General features: G+C 47.4%; 1 protein-coding gene and 1 non-coding gene across 3 annotated transcripts in view; both read left to right on the forward strand.

Moving 5' to 3' along the window:
* Positions 1-22,178, forward strand: part of LOC142588050 (ribosomal protein S6 kinase alpha-5-like) — a 298,656-nt gene that overhangs the window by 50,636 nt on the left and 225,842 nt on the right. The gene's annotated exons all lie outside the window — the stretch shown is intronic.
* TRNAS-UGA (transfer RNA serine (anticodon UGA)) lies at positions 3,295-3,367 on the forward strand. The gene has a single exon. It is a non-coding gene; the product is annotated as a tRNA-Ser (tRNA).

The raw sequence follows: 22,178 nt of genomic DNA on the forward strand, positions 1-22,178 counted from the left end.
CACCAACCACGACAACAGGTGAAAGGGCCAGGGACCATCGGCACATGCACCTTTAAAATCTGGGCTGTAGTTTTCAGGCGTTCACATATCGGATGGAGAGAAGCATCACGGATGTCGAAAAATTAGTGGGGAAAAGTGGCCACACTGTAAAACGACTTACACACTCTTAAAAAAAAAAACAATGTTTGCACATTCTGGGGCGTATGTTTGTCCCAGAACAGTAATCGTCATCTGCCCTTCTTGCGTTTCCTTTCCGGAAAATCTCCGCGCTTGCTACTTTGCTTTCGAGAATGCCATGCTACGCTGATCAACGCATATGCCGTTCGTAATCTGGAAGTATACCGGGTTCGCAGGCGTTAGAGAAAGGAAATGCGGGACAAGATAGGTGACGATTTTCTCGCTGTGGGACGAGATAAGCCCCGAAAGGGTGCAAACTTTTTTTTAAGAGTGTACCCTTAAATTCAATAAAGGTGTAAATGTGCCTATGACTCACACCCTTACACCCCCTTTTGGGGTGTGAGAGTCCGAGTTATAAACAGGTTTGCACCTTGCTTAAATTTGAGGGGTGCAACTTACTTTCCAGTGCATGCATATGATGACGCCAACAGAGCAGACGACAAGACTTGGGGTCAGGGAAACAGTATTAGGATAGTGCCTACAATTTGGGCCACATTTAACTCTATCCGCCTTATAGCGGCAACCCAACCGACACAACGAAAAAGGAAGTCGGGAAGACGCGCGGGAAACTTGCACCTTTTTGGGACGTTTGGCCCCAAGCAATCGCCTTGTGTCTTACGTTAGCCTTTCTCTAACGCTGCATTCGTACTTACACGGGACGAATAGCATGAGCTTGCACCGGCGCGCCGCAGCATTCTTGACAGAAAAAGTAAGCGTAAAGCGTTAAAGAAAGGAAATGCAAGCACAATGATCATTCTTCGGGGAGACAATCATTCTTCAGGGAGACAACAGGGAGGTAACAAATAAAAGGTTTCTTGAGAATGTGTAAGGCAGCAACAGAACAGACGACAATAAAGGAAGGAGGGGGGGTGGAAGAGGGGCAATCGGTAAACGCTGCTGTTGACGTCTGGACGGCTCCGACTATTCTGTTATACATTGTAATACGTGCGCATCATACCGACAAGCTAAAGAAATTCTGCGACGCAGCCGTAACGACAGTGGCAGCCACACTGGTCCGCTAATTCGCGTCAAAGCCAAGCTCGTCGGTGTCATTATTAGCGTTCCGAGCAGACGTCACCGAGCTAATTTCCGGACGTTTTTGTTCACGTGGACGAACCCGACCCCGTCTGCAGACCACGTATGTACTGCGTGATATTCTGGGAAGGCGCCTGTACGTTTCCTATCTCACGTTTTCCGGCTCTGCGCAGACGAAATTAGGAGGCCGCGGCTTGTATCGAAGGGCAGTAGACCAATTTCTCGAACCTCCTCCTCCTCCTCCTCCTCCTCCCCCATACGTGAAGCCACGCACGTCTGCCTCTACCCTCATAGAAAGGTCGCGCTTATATATATATATATATATATATATATATATATATATATATATATATATATATATATATATATATATATATATATATATATATATGCTCATCGAAATTCGGCGGAGGCTTTACATTACACGTGCGCGCTGGCGAGCCAATAACTGGCACCAAACCACTGAACCACGCGCGCGGCATTGAGACGCGCTCGTACGACTTTGCGCAGTTAGTCGGCCTTATTAATTCCCGGAGCATTGCTTGACGCAGGCATTCTCCACAATCATGCAGATCGGATACGTGTATGCGTGTGTATAGCATTCGACTGTTTCGCGGGTGATAAAGCGGTGTGAGGGAGCCCGACCCTGTGGTTACGTGGCAATGGGTTTGTTAAACGCGGGCGCGTTTATGTGACCCTGGTTCCATCATCTAAAACGCGACCCACGTCCGTATATAGCCTTTGTCGAGAGAAAACGAGGCCACTGTATATAGACTGTATATAGTATAACGAGTGTTGCAGAGTACTCTGCTGTTGCATTTCCCTATCACGAAGCATCTCATTCATAAGGAAAAAAGTTTCGCTGTTGATGCTATGTAGACTTCGTGAGAATGTCTACTTTGCATGCTTATCAGTTTTTTTTTGTTTTTTTTTTGGTGCAAGGTGGCCAGATCCTACTTCAGACCACTGTATAGCGAAATGTGACTAAGTGATTAGGACGATGACTTTACTCGGTAGTTGTCTTCTTTGTGTTTTAGTTATTCCTGTAGACGTGTTCGTTTTACTTTTTATCATATTCTTGCTTTTTTTTTTTTACCTTAGATATAAATCGTCTCCCGTGATGGCCATTCAATGGGCAGACTCTCACGAGGGAAAAAGTGACCCCCGATTTTCTAAAATGGTATAAGTTGTCGAGATTTTTTGCCTATAGAATAGCACCTTTGATGCGCCCGGAACTTGTTAATAAACTTCAGACGTGTACTAGAAGTGGTAATAAAGAAATTATGCAACACCTTGTGCGCTACTGCCCGCGTCCTTTGAAAATGAGAGGATATATAGACCTCCGCGCCGCTCTAGACAAGTTAGACACCAGAGTCTTCTCGTATAGATAGTTCGCACAGACGTCATCGCGGCCGCCATCTTTAGGTACTAGCAGGTCGACAAGGGGTGTGATCAAGAAGCGTGACAGCAAAACAGCACGACGCGCCCATCTTGTGTCGAACGGCAAAGCGATAACAGTGGTAAGCTGGCGAAAAACAGTCTCCGTCAGTAAAAGCAAAACAATGTGCGCGTGATAACACAGTGCGCTGACGTCATCGTGGCCGCCATGTTTGGGCACTGGCGCAGTGAGAGCCGCGTCTTTGACGTCACTTGAAAACTATCTGTAGGACGAGATCTTGGGATACCGTGGCCTCGCCCATCACAGCCGCAGAATTCCGACCGCGGCGGTCTCGGGTGGGTGGAAAGGAGGGAGGGGGGAGGGAATGCGAAAACGTCCGTCTGCCGTGCATTGGGGTGCGCGTTAAGGAACTCCGGGTGGTTTAGATGAGTCGGGAGTCTAGATCACCCACTGAGGTGTCTCTCATAACCACCATATAGTTCGTTTTTTTTCTTTGGCACTTAAAACCCCAGCATTTAGTTAAAGCACGTTACCTCGGTGACGCCATATAGTGTGCGGAAAACATCTTGACTTTCTCTCCATTCTCTTAATCATAAGGGGGCTGGCTGCAAGCCTGTTGGTAATCCGATGCTGAACGCGAACAGCGGAAAGGCAACACGGAAACGTAAACAAGAGAAAACAGCGCCGCGGTAGCTCAACTGGTAGAGCATCGCACGTGAAGTGCGAAGGTTGTGGGTTCGGTTCCCACCTGCGGCAAGTTGTTTTTTCATCCACTTTAATTTCCATTCATTTATCGTTTCTTTATTTCATTTATTAAGCACAAGTAATTTCCCCTATGTTGTCCTTGGTGTCAGTGTTTGTTGGCTTCTTATGATATGACTAATAAAAATCGGGCCTCTCGGTTAATCCCCTCTCTTCCCGTTTATATAATATATATATATATATATATATATATATATATATATATATATATATATATATATATATATATATATCCTAGAAGTAGCGATAAATGGAGGCGCATATATCTAATAGCGAGTCAATTGCCCTGGTAAGATAGTTCGCGGAACTTTGGCTGAAGTCACAAGATACGAGAAAAAGATAAACGCACGCAATGCCAGACTATACAGCACTCTGTGTGTTCGCGTAAGGTTTTGTGTTGTAGCGTGTATGTATGTGTATATATACAGTACAATAGACGAAGTGAATGATAGAGCCAAGAAACAAAGGCACACGGGAGCGCTACAACACAAAACCTTTCGCTAACACACAGAGTGCTGTATAGTCTGGCATCGCGTGCGTTTATCTGTCTCTCCTATCTTTCGTCTTAGTGTGCTCGTGTAGTGTTCTCCCGACTGCCTGCCTTTTTCGATGGCGTGTAACTTAGACGCTGGCACGAACGAGTTGAACGCCCCGCGAGTGTACGTCATCCCGCGGTGACGATCTCACTCGGCCTTTCTTTCTTTCTTTCTTTCTTTCTTTCTTTCTTTCTTTCTTTCTTCCTTTCTTTCTTTCTTTCTTTCTTATCCTGCATTGTCGAACAAGAGAGGACGCTGGGCTTTCCTGCATTGTCGAACAAGAGACGAAGCTGGGCTTTCGGTTTCTTTGTCGCTTACCTGGACAAACAACCCCGTCACGTTGGTCGTCGCGTGACTCCGGGCGCGACCGCATCTCGCGTTGCGCGGTATCCGAAAGCGACCTGCATGGGCCGCTTCAGTTTTCGCTTCCGAGATATCTTGAGATACGATATCTATATACACGCACGAGCCTGCATACATAGTTCTCAGGTCAGGCAAACAAGATTATTCGTATTACAGGATGTAGTGATACCTTCAATACACTTGGCATGTGCGTGCGTGTGTGTGGGGGGGAGGGTGGGGGGGGGCGGTGTAATCTCGAGCGATCGTTCATCGCATACACCACTCAGTCACGTTGTGTTCTCTGTGCACGAATGAATTATGTGGGTCGCTTACTTGTTACGTAGATGGCTCCGTGGCTCAAAAGAAGAAAAAAAAAAGACCGTTTTGGGGGGGGGGGGGGAGATGAAGAGACGAACGGCTGGTCGGTGCAACGGTATCGTGGACCAACGTTTCCTCTACGGAAATTCGTGTCGTTGTCCTTGAGTGGAGCTGCCGAAAAGAAGTGCCCTTTGTCGAAACTCTGGGGCCAGCGAAACGAGGTTCTAAAGTCGTCCAATTTTAATTATATGCGAGGCCTCTATCTCGTTGTTACCCTATCTTCCAGCCGTTTTTCTTCGTCATCGTCTTTTCTTAAACATTCTTTTATCTTTGCACTTTCGTTGAAAGCGTAAAGCAAATGCCCTTTTACTAAAGCCTTCACAAGACGGTCGCATCCCCCTCTTACCACTGTGGTTTCGACATAGGACCAGTCGGCGTCTTTCTCTTCCTACGCATGCAGTCATGGAATGCGACGTTAATTTCACTATCAGGCTCCACTCCGCGCTGCTCTTCTTCCTCGCTTTCACCTATGGTTAATAGTTGGTAGCTAGGGTTAGTTAGATATGGAAAGTTAGTAGTCAGGGTTAATAGTTATGGAGCTCGTGGCTTCGCGAACGCAGGAGCCTGAGCGGGCAAGCAGATCACTAAAAGCGAGAGAAAAAGTGCTAAGCGTCAATCCCCGACTGTGGGTATGAGCCACTCTCGAAAGGAAGCGAGCAGGCAGGCAAATTCTAAGCGCACGTTGTTAGAAGAACCGGACTCGGGCATGGTTTCGCTCACCAACGAAAAGAATAAAGAAAAAATGAAACGCGTCTTCGCAATGGCCTGCCGCCAGGAACGTTGGGAAAGCTTGCTGGTTGGAAACGTAGGTGGCTACATGCTCCGCGAATTCATGCATTGAGCGGATTCGGTGATTTTGAAACAACCGTCGGGCTTGTTACCCGAAGCATCTCCAAGAGTGCGGCCGCCTATGTCTGGAAACGTTTTCTTATTTGTTTTTGTTTTTTAAATCGGGAGTTCGGTCGAGTCGGTCCGCTTCGCGAGCACTTGCGTAAGATTCCCAGAGAGCGCGCTAATCTGGTCTTTCATTTTTTTTTTAAATCTTTGACGGGCATGAAAAGGCAGTCTTTTATTGTCTTGACTTAGTAGTGCCTTCATTTTAGCATCGCTGGAAAGGACTAAAGGCGAAAAAAAGGGCCGTATTGCCTTCGCTTCTTCCTTCCTTTTCCTTCAGCTAAAGCGAGTATATTTTTCCTTTATTTCCTATAGCTTCGCTACCGCTCCCTTTCCTGATATGTCAGCTTTGCGTGTGCTATGCACGGCATTTGGTTTAGGGATGCGTAATGGAGTATATGGAAGGCCTGTGCCAGCGCTATAGAGTGTTTCCATACGCCTCATCTTTTCTTCTATATACATTTCTTTCTGTTGGGAAAGAAATTAGGGAGCACACACTACTTGCTGTTTGTAATTCCTTCCCCAGTCTCCCTAACGTAATGGTTTGCCAGCCTCGCACGTACCGTATGGAGAGAAGTGGGTTTAGGGAGGCAAAGCCGAATAATAGGCCTGCTCCACCGTTACTAGCTATAGCAACGTAGTGCATGTCTCGACCTCTTATTTTTAATCTTTAGGGGGATGGTATGTGAGAGGTTAGTTATTACATTTTTCTTTTTACTCTTTTTTTGTCTCCTTCCACAATTTTCATTACGTGCGGGTTTGGCCAGACTTGGCCATCATGTACACCGCACTGGTTATTATAGGAAGCGACATCGAATAGAAGAAAACTCTGCGTTAGTGTTGCTCGAACCAAGGTATATACACGCCTCATCTTGGTATTAGCTTTTTTTCTGGTGAATGCTGGCGTTTAGGAAGTACTCGTACATATATGTTTTTACTCTCTGCGAGTCCTTCCCCAATATCCCTTGGGTACTTTTGTCAGCTTTGCCACACTGTAGAACGCACTAGCTTTAGGGAAGCAAAACCAAATATATATATATATATATATATATAGGGAACGCTGGCGCTCTTCCCCGCTTTGCCTCATTTTTCCTGAGAAATATCCGTTACTGAGCTAGGGAGTGTCTTTTTACCATTTTGTGGTTTCTCCCACCCTCCACTTGTCGTTTTCTTTTTTGGCATACCGCGAACAGCGCTAGCGTTAGCGCGGTGGTGGCGCGTGGATGGAGGGGCTTTAGCTTTAGCGAAGCTAAACCTAGATTGGGGAACGTCAAGGTTTTTAGGAGGAGAATGGGCTGTCGAGCGAGTCTCTTTTTTTTTCCTTTGCGTATCCGTCGTCATCACTCAATTTTTTGTTAGCTTTGCTTACGCTATGACACTGTAAGGCACCTGCGGCCTATAAGCCGCTGTTTTCTCGCTCAAGCCCTGTCCCTTTGTCGCTTTGCGCAACAGTGTTAAAAGAAAGCAAATGGCGATATTTGGGGAAATAGGGATGACTGCCGGAAAAGGGAGGCCAGCGTCACGTGGCAGAAAGAGCTGCACATGCTGAGCTCTTCGAGAACCCGCTCAAACCACGTAGTTCGGGCGGGAAAGCCGAGAAGAAAAGAGCGAGGCAACTGTGTCCCTCGCACTCTTACTGCAAAGGAACACTACAGGCTGCCCCGCCACTTCGTTCTTTATTATTGTTTCTGTCGCGTTTGTCTGCAGGACGGAAAGTCGACGAACGAGGGAAGGGGAAAGAAGAATAGTTTTTCGCGTCAAGCCTATATATAGCGGGTTGTTCCTTTACTGCGCTCGCTTCCGGCTTATAGAATCGTGTCTATTCTTGGCAGTGCTTATGTTGGACACGTGAGGGAGGGATCGGGAACAGGTCGGATACGAAATGGGGAGCGAAAGTTGGGAGGAGAAGCCGCGTGAGGCAGACGATGTGCTGGCGGATAGGGAGGAACGGAGTCTGCCCACTCGTTTATGTCGAGCCTCGATCGCTCTCTACCAAATGAGCTGCCCTAAAACTTTCACGGCGAGAATTCCGAAAATCGGTATCGCTTTTTTTTTGCGTGTGCGTTTGTCATATTCAAACCCGGTGGCGGCTGTGGTCAACAAGCTCGTACTTTATAAAGCCTTTCTTCTGCATTTATTATCGGCCCTTACCATATGTGGTTCGAATTAACAAAGCATCAAATCTTGCAGTATACGTTGTTGCCCTGAATACTAAGCAGGTCCAACTCAAGGTTGGAATCTGAATGACTCGAAGTTTGTTTTGCTTATCGAGCTCAGGATAACTATACTGCGCCACCAGGTTGCTGCACCGTGCAGGCCGTTCGCGTCTGCGCCTCCGCTCATCCGGTAAAACGCCCAGTCCGCTTGCGTTTACCGGAGTACAGAACACGCTAAAACTCTCTATTAGAGAATTTTAGCGTGTCTGCGCATACACAATGGCGTTCGTAGATCACCGGAGGCGTAAACGTGAGTGGCCGAGTTGGGCCCGAGGTTAAAGCTTCCTCTTAATTACATGAAAAAAAATGACATAAATGGCGCAGAAGACTACGCACAATGGGAGGTCTGTTGCCGTGGGGCTGGTCTTGAGACCTGGTGCCTATGTAGTTTTGTGTGTCGTCTTCTCTTGCGTCATTTCTTCCAATTGATGTGTGTTATATACAGGGTCTTTCAGCTAACTTTAGCCCGAGTTTAAAAATATGCCGATGCACTCTAAGACGACGCGACCAAATGTATGTTGCTCACTTTTGTATGTAGTGTATATGTGTGTGTCACGCTGTCTTTTGTATATTTCTTAATTAGATAATTAGTCAAGATTAATGAATGAATTTCTGAAGTTACGAAGTTGGGCCAGAAGTTCGAATCAGAAATTTGTAGGGCGCTTTGCAAAACGTCCGATTAAACAGTTTCCAACCTTCTATCTATTAGGTATTAGTGTTTTCCAGCTTACTGGCAGAGCGTGTTGCCCCTTAAAAGGCGACAGGGCAGCGACGAAGGCGTTGGCTGTGCGATTTACGCCAGCGATGCGCTTCCCTCGCGGCGGTTCGTGATAGCGATAAGCAGACGCGGCGGCATCACACCCGCCTAAATGCTGCGCTCGTTTGTGCGTGGAACGCTTGGAAGCAGTGCAATCACGACGCGCAAGCGGGCATGTTACATGGTGGTTCTCTTTCTAGCTTTCGTTTTTGTATTTCGCGGGCGTCCGCAGTAAGCTGATACTTAGCAGATACAAAGGTAGAAACTGTCTAATCGGACCTTTTGCAAAACGCTCTACAAATTTCTAATTCGAATTGTTTTCCTAGCTTCCTTGCTTCATAAGTTGCTTAATTAATCTTGACTAATTATGTGATTAAGCAAAATTAAAAAATATATATAGCGGGACACACTACACGCAAAAGTGAACGACATGCATTTGGTCGCGTCGCCTTGGAGCGCATCGGCATATTTTTAAACTGCGGCTAAATTTAGCTGAAACAACCTGTTTTATACGGTTGCTCGCATATCTCGCGAAGAACATAATTCTGCGCCCGCGTGCTCACTTATGCGCCTGCACGTCGAGCTACTATACAAAGGCGCGGGGAAAATTAGAATGCGCGGGGTGCTAAGTGCGAATGTGGTGGGCGGACGAGCAGTACAAGTGCATATTTAGTCGAGAGGCTGGTGTTCGAGCCTTTAAAACAAAAACAAAAAAAAGAGCAGGAAGAACGGACCGTGACGGGGTCTAGACGAAACGACCGTTTCGCCGTGAAAAGGAACGAAAGGAAGAGAAGGAAAGAAAGAAAGAAGGAGAGAATGGTATACTCTAACATGGAACGACGAGGTGAGAAAGTGTTGTGTGTTTTGCCGAGCAACGGTTAGCAATCGCTGCCCATCTTGCCCGACTTCCCGTCGTTCCGCTTTTGTTCAGCGTTGCCATCGCCTGCAGCTGCGCGTGCGCGCGTCTCGCATGCGATGGAGCTAACTTACATGCCTCGCGATGAGATTGAAAGACACTCCTCCCTCCTTCTCATCCGGAACGGTTAATGCGAAGGCGCAACCAGCCGGGTTCGCCCATCTGTGCTCTTTTGCGGACGTTGAGTGTCCCGTTAGCTCGCAGTGCTGCTAACGGACGGTCGTTCAACCATGTAGCGTTCGTTTGTGTATGCGGTATACATAACCGCGCCGCACGGCGGAGTCGCTCGCACTGTTGTTGGGCGCGCGGCGAAAAAAAGAAAGAAAGAAGAAAAGAAAGTAAAAGAAAATTGTTAGGCTCTTGCAACACTGCCTGCGTTATCACATATCTGCGTCGGTTTCGCGTAAACCGCGGGAGAACTCGCAGTAATCGGAGAACGCGATTGCTTTTTTATTTTAGTAACTTACACAAAAAAAAAATTTATTCAGACAGCCATTATTCGTACAGTGGACTCCGGATAAACTAAGCTCGCTTAAACGGGAACGCCGGACGAGCGGGACGAAGGTGCACCAACTTTGGTTTGGTTGGTCCACCCGTAGGAACATGCTATACGTATACCGGCCATGGTGGCTTAGCGGCTGTGGTGTTGCGCTGCTAAGCACGAGGTCGCGGGATCGAATCCCGGCCGCGTTTCGATGGAAAGCGAAATGCAAAACAAAAAAACAAAAATGTGCCCATGTCCTGTGCATCGCGGTCACGTTAAAGCCTCTTCGTGCGGTCAACACTAATCCGGAGTCCCGTCGGATTACGGCGAAAATGTATCCTGCTGGCCGAGCGCTGCCGATGAGATAAAGAACGCCCTGCCGCTTCCTCGTCGCCGGTCACGATGCAGCCGACCTTGTTCACCGAACGCACGCTTGAGAGCAGCGCAGTAGCACTGCGGAAACGCTCCGTCACGTGGCTTTTTCTTTCATATTTCGCGGACTTTCTTTGAAACCCCGAAAAAATGACTACGTGAGACGTTTAGTGAAGGAAACAACTCGATCGGTAGTTTCTGAAGGTTCTCTACGAATCTGCATATCATACTCGGGGTCCTGAGCCAATAATTAGAAAGTTGGGTAATTAAACTTAATTACTTAGTGAGTTATGAGGAAAAAAAGCTGGCTGAGTTACTATAGGCTATTGCGAATAATATGCGTTCGGTTCAATTCGCTTCCCACGCGCCTTTCCTTTTTAAATTCTTGGCCCAAGTTATGTGGGACACCCTGTATACTATTGATTCATGTCACCAGCTTAAAGTCAAACAGGTTACAATAGCAGAAACAACAAGCTTAGCGCGACGTGTCCCATAGGCTCTCCATCACTTTAGGACGTTAAATGAATGAATGAATGAATGAAACAAAATTGCGTTTGTGGTGTCTGTTTCCTCTTTATAACCAGTTTGATTCAGCGCTGCTGACGCGAATCAAGAAAGAAAAAAATACATTCGTCTACTCGACGTGGTTTGGCTCGGCGTTTTCCAGCGTCCGGTGTGCCAGTCCGCGAAGCTGCGTCGTTCGGAATGCCGCGAACGTTCCTCCGTGCGTTGCCTGTTAACTTTTGCTGGAGGTGATCTGTGTCACACACTCTCTCCCACGAGAATCTCGTCGTACGGCAAGGTCGCGGAGAACTGTCATCAGCCCGTGCGGCAAGTTTTAGGGTCGGAGATCTCGGCGCCCACTCGGAAGGGCCTTGACGGCGCGAGTCTCGGAAGCCGGGCATGAAAGGGAAGCGCGTACCACGCGGCTTTCTGTGACCCCTAAAAGCGGGAAGCTCGCGCAGGAAACGAGGAAGAGAATCTGCGCGGAAATCCCCAACGGGAGAGATTCTTCATTACGGCGCTGGGCCTGCGGGGTCCGTATCCCTGCGTGGCCGGTGTTATTGAGCCGCTGGCAGTCGCAAACACTGTAAACGTGAGCTGCATTCGTGGGAGGCCGAGAAGTGTTGCGCAGCATTGGCTCAGTTGCGGTGGATAGTTCTATGACGCGGCTTCCGCGCACTTCTGTTTTAGCGTGTTCGTATAAGACCTTAGATTTAGTGAACCGGCGAACGTTTAGAAAAAACGAAGACAGACGATAGGGATGAAGCGCTTATTCCGAACAATGGTTTTATCTATCTATCTATCTATCTATCTATCTATCTATCTATCTATCTATCTATCTATCTATCTATCTATCTATCTATCTATCTATCTATCTATTCTACGTCGTGATGCCGTAGTGCTCGTTTCTTCAACTGGGCAATATCGAATAGATGTGGGAAGAGGACATGACGCATGCGCACATAACATGAATGTCATCTCATGAGATCAATGACATTGCATATTTGTTATGGAATGTATGTCGTGACATAACTGGTGTAAATGACATGAGGCGTCATAGTCGTTTCTTTAGCTCTTGTCTGGGTATACATTACATGACATGCGTGCATGACCTGATATGATGGCATGCGTGTCATGACATGAATGGCGCGAACTGCACCACATGTCACGTCGTTTTTGCGATTTCATGTACGCATACCTCGTCATACATGTCCCGATACATATACAGTTAAAGAAACGACCACGGCGCCATCACCTCATGTCATTTATGTCATTGACAATGACATCGTGATGTGCATGTCATGTCGTTCATCTGATGTATGTAATGTCATTTCATTCATGGATATCCTGATACCTAACATGTTAAAAATGAACTGTACATAAATGAGAATCATGGCATAAATTTCATAAGGGAGATAACATTACTGGGTTGAATGACATGACACGCACTTCTTTGCGTGTTATGACATGCATGTCATGACATGTCATTCACGTCACACACGCCTATAATGACACGATTGTCATAAATGCCATGAATGCATTCATGGTATGTCTATGTCGAGTCATCGTATGATTCCCATGAACGTCATGACATGCGTGATAAGAATGACAAATTCATTAAATGCATGCATGCAGGTATGACATTATATCTCACTGCAAACTCCTGTAAGGTTTGTATGTGCCATATTCGAACAGAAAGTAATGCTCGACAATCCCGTATAACGATCTCACAAATCGAATAGTCTTCTAGTATTCGCACACCTGCATGTTTTTTAAACATAATTTGAACCGCTCAACAAGCGAAAAGGACATACGAAGAAGGTGTACACTTATCCTTGTCTCCTCTTGCGCTGTTCAAAGTTCAAACTGCTCAAACTGATCCACACCCTATATGTGGCCTTATTAAGCTTTGAGCTTTCCGTCATTTGAACGGTGTTTTGTCCGCGCCGCCAAAAACCGCCCCTACTCGAACAATCCGCTGCGCCGCCTGCCGTCTGACACACAAGTTGCGTCGTCGTCTGCTCTTCGCTGGGCGCCCGCCATGGGTCGCCTCCATCGCGCCAAGCGGAATTTTAAACCGTCGTCTGCCAGCGCCAACGTCCTGTGTGCTCTGGAACGCAGCCAACGCAGCGCAAGCTGCGACGGTCTCAATGCTTTCAAAAGAAAAAGACAGTTTTGCAAAAGTTTTGAGATGAACTCGCGGAGCTGGTTGAAACCGCTTTGCAATAAAGAACGGGTGAGATTGACTGTAGCGCTTGCGCTCCTACGCAGAAACCCAGTGGAAAGGAGGTGGGGGGAGGGCGGTTGCAGTGCGCTGTATTCTCGGAACGGCTTTGTCGTAACAGAGAAATCGTGTTCCGGGTACTGGTCCTCGTATGTGTGTACCTACTGGTTCTGCGGAAGTACCGCGGCATGCATTGCTTTCGCAAGTTTTTGAATGAGGAGCTTGTTAGGTGGCCGGTTTGGACTTGTTTTTTTTTTTTTTGTTAGAGCTCCATTGCAAGGGAATCGAATTTCTGGGAAAAATGGGCTGGAATGCGGTGAGTGAGCTTGGAGCCCTACTGGCAAAACGGCTTTTCCTACTCAGACGCTGCTGTGGGAGAGGGTGCCGCGATACGCGCCGTCGAAGTTTTAATGAAACACATTGTAAAAAAAAACTTTACAAAGCGTTCGCTAGTGCAACGGCAGCGCCCGCGTGTACGCGTTTCTTAGAGAACTTATTCATAAAGTAGAGTTAAGCATGCACAACTGCCTTCGATACATTTATTAAAGTGCGAAGGTTTAAAAAAAAGAGAGAGAAAGAAAAAGATGACGTTGTGCAGCGTGCTGCGAATGTACATTTTCATTTTTACAAAAGCACAGGCTCGCCTTAGCTCCATTGACTGTGTGTGGGCGTTATCTTTTTTTTTTTTTTTTTTGCTTTCGTTGCAGTCTTCATGAAAGAGAAAGGACGAGTGTTTCGTTTTGATTTTCGCCTGCGAAATGATTCTTCCCACGAATTTCCGGATTTCGATTTACTGTTTTCGACGGCATTCTCCGTGGACCGGGTTATAACGTAACGATTACGCCGCATACTTCAACAATACTGGTCTGAAAGTATTAAATGAAAATTGGAAGAATCGAGACAAAATGATCGTTTTTCCTCACCAAGATTCGTAGCAGCGTTGGACATTAGAATTCGTTCGCACGTTTAGCATACAGAAGCTGTGCCCTAGTTATCTAGTTTTTGTGTTTTTATGTTCACGTTCTATGGCTTGTCAATTTGCTTGTGGATTTATTCGCATATGTGTATTTGTGAGTATGTATAACTCGAATTTGCTTACAATGCCTGTACTGCTCATGAAACTGTCCCTGCATTTGTGATTGATTCTTGCTTCGTACATTCCATTGTTTCCTTCTAATGCTTATATTTATGTGCCTATCAATACATTCTACCGGTGCTAACACGTGTACCAGAAACTTGGAGGTTAAAAAAAGAAGCTCGAGAGCAAATTAAGGACCCCGCAAAGAGCGATGGAACGAAAAAAAGAATGTTAGGAGAGACAGAAGGAGAGCGGTGTGAATCAGAGAGCAAACGGGTATAGCCGATATTCTAGTTCACATTAAGAGAAAAAAAAAATGGAGTTGGACAGGCCATTTAATGCGTAGGGCAAAGAACCGGAGGACTATTAGAGTTACAGGAGTTAGTGCTAAGCGAAGGGAAGCGCAGTCGAGAACGGCAGAAAATTAGGTGGGACGATGAAATGATGAAATTCGAACGCGCAAGTTGGATTCAGCTAGCGCATGACAGGGGTAACTGGAGATCGCGGGGAGCGGACTTCGCCCTGCAGTGGATGTAAAAATAGGCTGCAGATGATGATGATGATGATGATGATGATGATGTGCTTGAACACTTATGTGCGCATCGTACCAAATGTCTCGTCGGCTCGGGTCCATCGGATGAGGTGGAAGGGGGTGAGAAAGGCGTAAGACGAAGGGAACTGTTTAGTCTATATGGATGTGCGATCATTCGAATAAAAGAATTCAATACTGTCCTATCTTGATTCGGCCTTCGCATCGAACGGTCGCTATTCGTAACTACGAATACTGTTCTAATAGCTTTCGCATATTTCACGTCATCGACTGTGCACACAAATACAAACACAGAAAAAAAGAAACACGATTGGAGAAAAAAGGTGCGACAAGTCTCGCCGCCGCAGGTGGCATAAAATGTGACAAGTTTCGTAGCGGAGCAGCAGCTCAACGCGTCGCTCACGTAGCCAGCAATATCGGCGTCGTAGCATCTTTGACATTCTCAGCTCAGGCTCTGCGCGTGCGTGCGCGAGCTCCCCCTCTCTTCCCTCCCTCCCCCTCCCTCCCTCTTTCTGTCTCACCTTTCTATTCCCTCCTTCCCATCCCCCAGAGTAGGGTAGCCAACCAGACGCAGTTCTGGTTAACGTCCCTATCTTGTCTCTTCGTATTCCCTGTCGCATTCATGTAATCGCGTCCACACACACACACACAAACACACACGCGCGCGCACGGTGTGTGTGTGTGTGTGTGTGTTTGTGTGTGTGTGTGAGTGAATCACGAATCACGTGAGTGAATCCCGTGAGTGAATCACGAGTCCGTATTTCTCGAAACAGCAGCGCTGAGACAAATATTATCGAGAAAAAAAAAAGTCAGGCTTTGAGTGCTGAACGGCTGCTCGAATTCGGCGGTCACAACATGCATGATCCCCAAAAGTCAATAATTGTTGTGTTAATTAGCCAACTAAAGAAATTATTCGTATACTGGTGATTATATCGTGCCTATACTCCGTTGGTCCCTGCTGCTGTGATGCGTAGGTCAGCATTAGTTATAATTTCATCTCGAATCCCTTGACCATCGATAACCTCGCGTACCAGTCGTCTCAGAAGCGCGTGGTACTTGCCAACTGTTAGCCCGAGCCTCGCTAGAGGAAGCCGAGCGTTCCTGTGGCAACGTGGCTGTGCTTTGAGTATGGGTTGAATTTCAGTTATGCTGCCATCTGAGTCACGCAAGCCCGTGCTCATAACTCGGTGTATAACAATAGCGTGAGCAATGCTGGCAGGCGGAAGAGACGATAGTGCGTTAGTAAAGATTAGGCGATGGGCCCAAACATGTTTTTTTTTTTTTTCTGGACTGTTTCGTCCCACACGTCATTTCTGAGTCAGCAACGGGCGACGTTGGCATGAAACGACTGACATTGTCGCGCTGTGCGCATTTGTTGCATCACGACGAGAGCTAGAAACCCAAGGTCACTTTTCCTACTCCTACAGCAGAAAAAAAATATTATAATAACAAAGAAAAGTTGACGCGTGAGCGCGTTCCAGTGGTCACTGCCGCATTCCATGCGACGCTCGTATCCGTTGGATTATTCGCACTGATTTTAAAGTTACCCCAATGACTATTTGATGTATTAGATGGCATCGAAAATGGCATCGAAAATGGCATCGAAAATAGCATCGTCAGCGGCTGCGGGTGGCCTGCTGGGCAGTATACGTTGTCATGACGCGACATCTTTTCAGCGAACGTAGAGCTCGGTGCCTTTTGGTTCTCTCAGCACTCATTTTTAACAGTCGCTAAACAATAGACGCAAACGTATTTCACATTCGTAAAAAAAAAAAAAAAATGTCGATGAAATATGAAATCAAGAGTTCGACGAAAACTCGTCTGGTCGGGTATTGCTCATATTCAAGGGTAACGCGGACGTTCACCAAAAACATTTAAAAAATAAGAAACCAAGACGTTTCGGCTCTCATACGGGGACCTTGTTCACAATCCAAGAAAATTAAATATGCCGTCGTCGAAGAATGCCCACTCGCTGCGACTATCGCGATAAGAGACGGGTGCTTGGCATCGAAGGAAAAGATGCCTTACGCAATGCGAGGCCCCAGGTAAGAGGCAGAGCGTAATGTAAGAGGCGTCCACGACCTTCAGTTTTCGGCTTAAAGGGACACTAAGCATTTCCCTCCTGCTACCAAAAAAACTGAAAATAAAGAAACAGCGAAAGAAAAAATGAAAACCCCACTTTTAACCCTAGCAGATAGCTGGTGGGAGCCAGGAAGCGCGCGCAAAAAAAAAAAAAAAAAAAGACGAAACAACGAAGAACGGTTGGCGACGCCTCTTTGAATTTCGTGCACCAGCTTTCCGTGACGTCGCGGATTTTGAGGGTGTCTGGTCGTGGGCGAATATTTTTATTTTTTCAGTCGGTAAGGCTGGACCACACTGTATTCTCAAAGGGCCAGGGACCGGACGCGGAAAGTTTCATTTTTTCGTTTTTCTTTATTTTTTGCCCATCCACAACGATCGGTTTACTAATCGCTCCCTTCGTCTTCGTTCCTCGCGCCACCCCACATTCCGCAAATACGAAACTATACGCTCTGAAATGCATGACGTCACACTGACGTCCCGGCGCCATTGTTTCCGCGTAAAATAAAAAAAGATATATTGGCCTTTATTTTTTGCTCAAATAATCAGCCTATTTCCGTGAAATGAAGGAAAATGGAGGGCTCGATTAATACACACATAATTTATACTCCTAGACTGGTTGTGTTTCTATTCAGTGATGGTGCCAAGACGAAAGGCTGGCGTGGCATTGGCTATAGCTGCTGTAGCCCAATTTAGGAGTGGCCGTTCTTGGCGTTATATATAGCATATGCATAGCTTATGCGGTTAGCAGCACGGTTATGTGGGGGGGCAACGGGAGGTTAGGAACACTGGGTGAGCCTGGAGGTTGCGTGGCCCAAGGCAGGTGAAGGCAAGGTTCACCGACCTTGACTCATTAGAGACATTTAGCGTGTCCTCTATTCCGGCAAACTGGGGCGGTTTGGGCGGATTACCGGATGGTCGGGGGCATAAACGCGAGCGGCCGGAGCGGTGAAGTCGCCTGGTGTTGTAGAGCTCAACCAGACAAACACAGAGCTAAAATTGCAGTAACCTACTTTATTCTTCTTCGCTGCTGGTGCAAATTTTCGGCAGCGGCGTAGTTATATTCACAATTACGCCGCTGTCGAAAACTTACACCCCAGCTAAGAAGAAAATAGTAATTGGCTCTGTATTTAGGTGGTTGAGTTTAGCACCACCAGCTGGCGCCACCAATCTGGCCGCTCACATTGACGTCCCCGCTCATCCGGCAAGCCGCCTGCGCTTGCCGGAATACCGGATGCACTAAAATTCTCTATTGTCTGTAGACAGCACTGTTGTGTCGTGACACGGGGTGACACAGAGGGGATTGAACGCCGAGAGACGCGTCGTGACGCGCATTATGTAATCGCGTTAGCCCCGTCCGGCTTAATTAGTGCTTCATGGCCGCCGCGTACTTGTAGCCTTCGTTACCAAAAGTGTATCTTGAACGGAATGGAACAGTTTATTCGTAACCAAGCAGGATATGCACTACGTCAGAGCTGTGCAATTGGGATGCCAGAGCCTAGAATGGGTTACGGAGAAGATCCCTAGGTCACGTGAGGCTCCAGAGATAGTCTTTGTAGCAAAATCGGATAGGTGCGTGTATGCCTACTAACAGTCAAAAATTATACAACTGGTAGAATACATTATTTATGCAGAATAAAGGGGGGGGGGCGGATCACGCCGGGCGTGTTTCGCCCACCCCGAAATTTCTGGGCACCAGGATGCCGTCTGCTTACCCTCCCCCACCTCTCCGGAAAAACTTCCCGGCTACGCCACTGAAGCAGAGAGAGAAAGAAAAGCTGGATAAAAGTTATATATCAAAAGAGATTTAACCCTCCCTGGCTAAAATTTTACTGAAGTGAAATTTTCAGTTCAAGTGCATATGAATGACATAGTCGGGGGGAAATGCAGAAAAGAAATTCCCACTGGGAGTTTTTCTTTATAATTATTTTTTTTCGCCATAAATCGAATGGTTTTCTTTTTTCTCGCGAACTGCCAGGAACTCAGTGTGTCGCAAGCAATACGCGACTCTCCAGACTTATCAATTCGCACTCATAATGGTGAGAAATGGGGCCACAGATTATATCAGGACCACTTTTGCTCCGTGAGCGGCAGGTCATGCATGCCTTAGGCAACAGGCTCTAAAAATGGAGCGGTTGGGCTGCTAAGCACGAGCTCTCGGCCACGGCGGCCGCACTTCGATGGGGGCGAATTTCGAAAACACCCGTGTACTTCGATTTAGGTCCTGCTAGTAACAGCGCAAAATGTAGACAAGAGACGAGACAAGAAGTCTTGTCTCGTCTCTTGTCTACATTTTGCGCTGTTACTAGCAGGATGGAAAACCAACAAGCCCAAGCTGCTATTCTATCGATTTAGGTGCACGTTAACGAACCCCAGGTGGTCCATATTATTCCGCAGTGCCCCACCTGCGACGTGCACGCCGCGTCACCAGATCGCGGTTTTGGCACGTAAGACCCCATAATTTAATTTTAATTAAAAAATGGAGCGCAGAGGCCCTTGCGTGAAACGCACTGTATAGCAGATCTAGGCCTGTAGGGAGAAAAAGAATAGAAAGCACAAAGGAAAAGAAATAAGTTTTTACGCAAGCACTATAGTTGTACGTAGAACAAACGCCAGCCAATCGTGGCGTTAGGCATATCATTAGTGAAGGCGGATGACCAATGGTAAAAAAAGCACTTACGAAGGAAAAGCTTCGCAAATTCAGTCTCTGAAATCCAGGCTTCCTGCCCGGGCTCAGAAAAAAAAAATTTTTTTTTCTCGTCAGAGATGCGGCACTGCGTGAACTTTTCACACCGGCTCTATACGTTTGTTCTTCTGGGGCCATATTTTGTAATGATCCATTTCGTCGCCCGTTATCTCATCTCCATGCCGAGCAGGCTTGGCCGAGCGAGGGCCCTTACGAAGTCATTATAGATAACAGCCTGTGTTTCCATTGTCTTTCTGTCGAGTTCAATGGAATATATGTTCAGAGGCAGCTGAACAGCCATGGACGACGGGCTAGAAGAGAGAGATAGAGAGAATGAAGAGGAACGGCAGGGAGGTTAACCAGATATCAGTCTCCGGTTTGCTACCCTATATACTGGGGATGGGAGATAGGGGTTATAAAGGTGACATAGAGGAAAACGCTAAAAAACAAAAAAGAAACACGCACACATGGAGACACACACACACAAAAGGCGTTCCAGTTAAAGACGTTCCCAAAGGCCGATAGATCGCAAAAAGCGCAATAGCGCTTGCACGGCCTTCTTCTGTGACGTTAGGTTCCCTTCGATGGTGAGAAAGTGTGCGAAAAATTCGGGCCCTAGGCTCATTCTGCTTCCGTTCAGATTATTCGCCGGCTTGCACTACGAGCACAATCTTATCGGCTCTAGACTATCTACCGACCACTGTGCAGTGGTCGCCATAGTTTTCGTTACTCATTATCGCGAGCTAAACGAAACTTAACGCGAACCGCCGTCAGCCGGATTGGCGCATGACAAACGCCATTAGACGCTATAATGCACTCGCAGACGCTGCTCCCTGCTGAAACAGATCTCTGAAGTCGCGACTGCGTTAAAAAAATATGGCTGTGGCTTAGCTAAGGTTAAGCCCAGGATGCGAAGCATACTAGCCTTTATTTTAGTTGTTCAACCACTGTTTAGCTTGGTGAACTGCTGTTGCTTGGCTATATTTGGTTCGGCTAGACGAAGAAACAACTCACGCGTTACTCTGCTTCGCCTTCAAGAGTGGAGCGCGACAGCGTTCCCGTCGACCCGCCAAGGGGTGTAAGACAATGGGCTACGGCGCAGCGACTACGCGCCCCGCATTGGACGCGGTGAGCGTTGAGCAACGCAGCGTTCGACGCGGCAACGAAATGTGCGCCTGAGCAAGCGACGCACGCACAGCTCGTTTCTAAGGCAACACCGCATTCACTAGAGGCGCTTTTGTACCGCTTTGAAGCATCGTACTCGTGGCTCAGTGGTAGCGTCTCCGTCTCACACTCCGGAGACCCTGGTTCGATTCCCACCCAGCCCATCTTGCAAGAGTTGACCCAAAGCCACCTAGAAACAAGCGCAGCTGCTTATATACCGCCGCGACGCCGCGAGCGACGGCGCGAGTTGGAGCCCCGTTTCTCCTCTGTCGTGACGTCACGGTGTCACGTGGTCAGCCTTGAAGGCGACGCCGCGAGCGACGGCGCGAGTTGGAGCCCCGTTTCTCCTCTGTCGTGACGTCACGGTGTCACGTGGTATTGAAGGCGACACCGCCGCGCCTGAGGAGCTGGGTTGAGCTCTAGTAATATGCTTCGCATAAAATCCAGTGGCTGCATGCGCTGCGATAAGGCGCCCGCTTTGTAGCTAAGCGAATGTGCGGTGATTATCACCCTTGATTTGCGTCTACGGTACTTGCAGTGTTTTATAGCTTGCGGTAGGTGCGCCTTGTTGTTGAAGTTTTGAACTGATATGGACCGCGCTAAGAGCGATGGAACGAAGCTTGCTATAGGCATAACTTTAGGAGACAGAAGGAGAGCGGTTTGGATCAGATAGCAAACGGGTATAGCCGATATTCTAATTGACATTAAGAGAAGAGAATGCAGCTGGGCAGGCCATGTAATGCGCTGGTTAGATAACCGTTGTACCATTAGGGTTACAGAATGGGTACCAAGAGAAGGGAAACACAGTCGAGGACGGCAGAAGACAACGTGGAGCGATGAAATTAGGAAATTCGCGGGTGCTAGTTGGAATCGGTTGGCGCACGACAGGGGTAATTGGAGGTCCCAGGCAGCAGGCCTTCGTCCTGCTGTTGACATAAAACAGGCTGATGATGACGATGGCGATAAAACGTATAGCAGATTATGGGATACCGAGTCGCCGTTGGCGCAGTTGTCAATTAGGGCCGGCACGCAGACAGCGTGGCCTCCGAGATCGCGCCTGTGCCGTAGCGCCGCCACAGTCTCGAAGGCCACGCACGAATTATGAGTTGCAACGACCAATGTTTCGTACGTCGTGCTGTGTTGCAGAAGCGTTACAGAGCTTTACCCTATCTTATAGGCGTATTTGCTCTTCGTGGAATAGTATTCGGGTTATACCCGATACGCGAACGGCATTTATTCGTTCATTTCTATGTTCCTTCGTTAGACTTTATTCTTCACGCTAATTGCGTCGTGACAACGTGGTATCCTAGCTGCGGGCTAGTCGGGAACCGAAGAATAAGTGTCAGTGCAGTTAAGTGCAGTACAGTGCCATACAGAGACGCAGCCTTTGCGCAGTAAAACGCGTACATTTTGTCGTCATGGGAGCGCGTAATGCACTTCAGTGAAACTCAGCCTTCCAGCGAGTTTCGATGTGCTAAGTCTGGCTGCAAGGTCTCCTCCCTGGCCTTGCACTTACAGATACGCGCATCGACCCTGACGGCTTCACCGGAGATGGGGATACCTGACAAGCACGAAGTTTCTTGGGGTTTTTTTTTTTTTTTTTGTCTTCTTTCTCTTCTTATCTG

Source organism: Dermacentor variabilis, chromosome 7, assembly GCF_050947875.1.
Source record: "Dermacentor variabilis isolate Ectoservices chromosome 7, ASM5094787v1, whole genome shotgun sequence".
Lineage (NCBI taxonomy): Eukaryota > Metazoa > Arthropoda > Arachnida > Ixodida > Ixodidae > Dermacentor > Dermacentor variabilis.